This window comes from Meleagris gallopavo, chromosome 1, assembly GCF_000146605.3.
Source record: "Meleagris gallopavo isolate NT-WF06-2002-E0010 breed Aviagen turkey brand Nicholas breeding stock chromosome 1, Turkey_5.1, whole genome shotgun sequence".
In the NCBI taxonomy this organism is placed as follows: Eukaryota; Metazoa; Chordata; class Aves; order Galliformes; family Phasianidae; genus Meleagris; species Meleagris gallopavo.
Window position 1 is genome coordinate 158,804,061 of NC_015011.2, and position 4,095 is coordinate 158,808,155.

Consider the following 4,095-nt stretch of genomic DNA (forward strand, 5'->3'; position numbering starts at 1 on the left):
AAAAAAAGAAAAAAAGAAAAAAGAAAAAAGAAAAAAGAAAAGAAAAAAAGAAAAAAGAAAAAAGAAAAAAGAAAAAAGAAAAAAAGAATATTTGTACTTGTTTAGCTTTTGGTGTTTCATTTGTTTTTAAATGCTACTGGGAAAGTGCAAATATGAAAATATTTGGATTTTCTCTCTTTAATTTTCATCAGTATTAATAGCTACATCTGAATAATGAGAACCACACATGCAAGCAAGAACATTAAATGATTGTTGCTGACAAGTGTTTTTTTTTTTTAAATACTTTCATTAACTCTGTCATGAGTGTATTTTTAGCAGCATGAGCTAAGTAATTGTAGAAGCAGAAGTATTTACAGCATCCAGACCAACATGGAGTCCTGCCAAAGAGAACTGAATTCCCCTTGTATCATCAGCTGAAGTTCTTTGGAAGAAAGAGAGACTGAACCTTTCACAAAACCCCATATACTGTAGATTCGCGCATGTCACTTCGTCTTGCAGCTGACCTAGTGACAGAGCGCTTACTGTTTTCTGCATCACTTTGGATCACACCACTATGCTTCACAGCAGCTATGAGTTTTCCAACAGCATCTCACATATCAGCATCAGTAGCACAGGCAATACTCAATTAATGGAAAGCCCAATATAAGATTTAATGTTGTACAATAAGCGTTTACAAAAGTGACTGGTCTCCTAGAGATTTATTCTTCCTTGACACTCTCCTTTTTGTCCTTTCTGATTTATTTTTGCTTGGCTGTTTTTGTTTGTTTGTTCGTTTTTTGTAGGCACATGGTAATTAGAAATATTTGCTACTCTTTGTATCATAGGAATACTGGACCTTGAAAAAGACATATGAAGTTACATCTGAAACATAACAGTCAAAGCTGGTCGCAACAGCAAATAAGTAGCCACATGCCACTCTCAAAATATTTGTGAAATATATGTGTTCATGGATATCTTGTGTGATTTAAGGAAAACACAAAAGATAAATTGTCTTCTGTTCAGGATTTATGAGGTATATTTACACACACATTCTTCTTACCGGTGGGTAAGCCTTTTGTTTTTTAAAAATAGGATAATTAAAAAAAAAAAGTTTGTTCACATTTTGAAGTAGTTTTTAATTTAAGTTGCAGAGTATGTTGCATATGACTTTTTTATTGCACCAAAATTACACAGTATTTTAAAATCTGGTGTACAAAAAGATAGTTGTTCTTCAGAAGCATTAAAAGGTGAGCTTCTAAAAGTTCTTAAATACTGTCCAAGAAAAGCAAACAATACAAAAGGAGAATTCTGAAGATTTGGCACACAAAATCCAGTGTGGTGGCATTGCTTTTCCATGTCACCTTTTCAGAAGTACTCACATTTTCAGCTACAGATAGTCAAACTTTAGCAAATCTAATTACTTCATTTAGGGGGCTTTACACTGAGAAACAGAGAAGATCCTGTTTTAATCAATGTCATTTAAAAATTTACTTTAACTGTTAGCATGCTTAAAGTTATAAGCAGAAATATTGAAAGAAAAAAAATAAAAGGAAGAAATGGAGGCATAACATTCTTATATTTAATCTCTTAAATGTAACACATTATATTTCAGAAGCAGCCTTCTGCATTTTATTCTTTTCTTGTCTTTACTTGTAAGCCAGCATCTCTTGTGAGCAGCAAATCCACATCATATATATAATCACTACAACATATACAGAGTCTGATACTTCTCAACCCAAATAAAATCTATATAATTGCAGAACTCGTATCTATTTTCTAAGTCAAATATCTCAGTTATAGATGCCAAGGAAAACTAACCTTGTGATATTTTTTTTTTTTTTTATATTTATTTATTTTTTTTTTTAATGCAAGAAATGTGCCTCCACACACAGCAGCTACTAGAATCAACACTTCCATTTTTTATGATGTTGTCAGACAAGATGTCTGTTACAAAATGCATTTTCATCAATTCTCTGCTATCTGATTAAGAAACATAAATCAGACTCTTGTCCTGGAATTAATTATAGCAGCTTCTTAAACATGGTGTTAAGGACTTCTCTGTAATCTGAACCATGGTCAGAACTGGTCAAACATTTTGTTTCTGCATTGTCACAGCAATAAAAGCATGTCATATACCAGTCAAAATATAAATTTTAAAATAGAAGTTATGATAAAATCTTGGCTCCAGTCTTAATAATGGGAGTTGCTTCTGAGAAATTCTGTATTTATGGTAATAAATGGCCTTTAAATCAATCAAAGTTTGAGCAGTTTCCTTATATTGTATTTTGCATCTAAACAAACAATTGTCTTTTTACAGTGAGTTCAGAGCTGCAAAAAGACAACTGTAAATACTTGATAACCGTAGACTTCTGCACAACTCCAAGTTGAATTCTTTTCCTTCTGTTCTAAAATCATTAAGCTTTATCCTGTTATAAACTATGAAAATATGCTTGTGATGATCTGTAACAGGGCATTCTGAGATCTAGACAGTAGACGATAATTGTTTTCCTATTTTCATAGGATATCCTATGATATGTAAAAATAAACATTTAATTTTAAGGCTACACAATTTAGAGTAATCTGTTATACAGCAGATTACAGAGAGATATGAATGTCTATTTATTCTTTAATTCCAGTTAAAGTGAGAGATCATATACTTAAAATTTTTACACTTTCTATAGAAGTGATATTACACATTTCAGTTCATGCATTAATCATACCTCTTAACACCACATAGCTGTGATGTTAAAAAATAAGTGCTACTTTAAAAAATTTATCAACAGCAAATAAGTCCTTTGTTCTTTGAGTATGCAGACCTTTTCCAGAAATTAGAATTGGGTCTCTCTGTTTGCCCCCCCAGTTCTAAGGTAGGTTTCAGTGCGCCTACAGATAAACATCTGCAAGCTGACCTAATCAACTAAGATCCATTTACTAATATTACAGATACAGGTACCTACACAAGATTCACTCCATTTCAATCATCTAGCTTTAGGTTTGTTCTGCTCCTGGAGCTGACTTCCTTCAATAATTGTGGGGATAATATAGATGACCAGCAAGATATTCAGTTTAATAGCTAACATTAAGCAAGTTGCATCATACCAGGAGTGAATTATGTGGAATTATAATTACCTGATTAAAAAAAAAAAACAAAATATGTTACCCTAATTGAAGACTGAGAGCTGGAGTATCAATTAGGTCACAAAGTCATGAGTTTTTAGTAGGAAAAAAAAAAACATACTTGACAGAATGTCTCCAAAGAAAACTGAAGTGAGAACTGTCCATCACCCTGGATGAACACTGGTGAATTAAAAGTCTGTGATATCACTCTAATCTATTGCACCTCTCCTAAAGAAGAGGTTTATTTTCACAGACTAGAACTAATTTCTTTCCAGTGAGAAGAGGTATATTATTTCCAGAGTTCTTTCAATGGCCCCCTAAAAATGCATTCTTCTATCCATCTGTCCTAATATGTGACTGTACAGTAAATTTGAAGTCTTAAGAACACTGTCATTACTGTGATGTTACATAAAAGTTCTTGAGGATTTGAGTACACACTTGTCAGCTTTGCCAGAAGAATGGAGCTCATAAAAATGACATTTTGAAAGAGACCAAAACTCATACAAACCTTCCAGAAGACACCAAAAATGATTAAAAAAAAAAGCTATTGCCACTGCCTTTCAACAAGTATCTTAAGACTTCTTAGGACTTGATTACATTACTTTTGAAGAAGAAAACAGAAGAACAGGCAAACTAAACTTGTACAAACTACAGTCCTGGTATGTGGTCTTCAGATGTGTCAATATAATTGTCACAGTCTAACTGTCTACCTTGAAAAATCACTTGTTGACCAGTGTTTGCATGAACATGTAGAACAGTTTTCAAATGCTGTTGTCAACTGTCTGTAAAACCATTCATTCTATTACACTTGTTAGTGCTTCCATATTAAGATGAAACAGTGTCTTTGTAAACTACAATTACTGGTATGTATTGTTCATATATGGTGAATTTGGAAAAAATCATGTTCACAACATTTCATTGAAATGTTTTTGATATTTTACAGAGAAAAAAAATGTTCAATAGTGATTCTGCAAAGATATGTAAAAATAACTATATATA

The 4,095-nt window shown here is 32.2% G+C and overlaps 1 protein-coding gene across 1 annotated transcript in view; it reads right to left on the minus strand.

The window, feature by feature from the left end:
* The window catches only part of PCDH17 (protocadherin 17), an 89,869-nt gene that overhangs the window by 63,196 nt on the left and 22,578 nt on the right, over nt 1-4,095 (minus strand). The window lies entirely within an intron of this gene.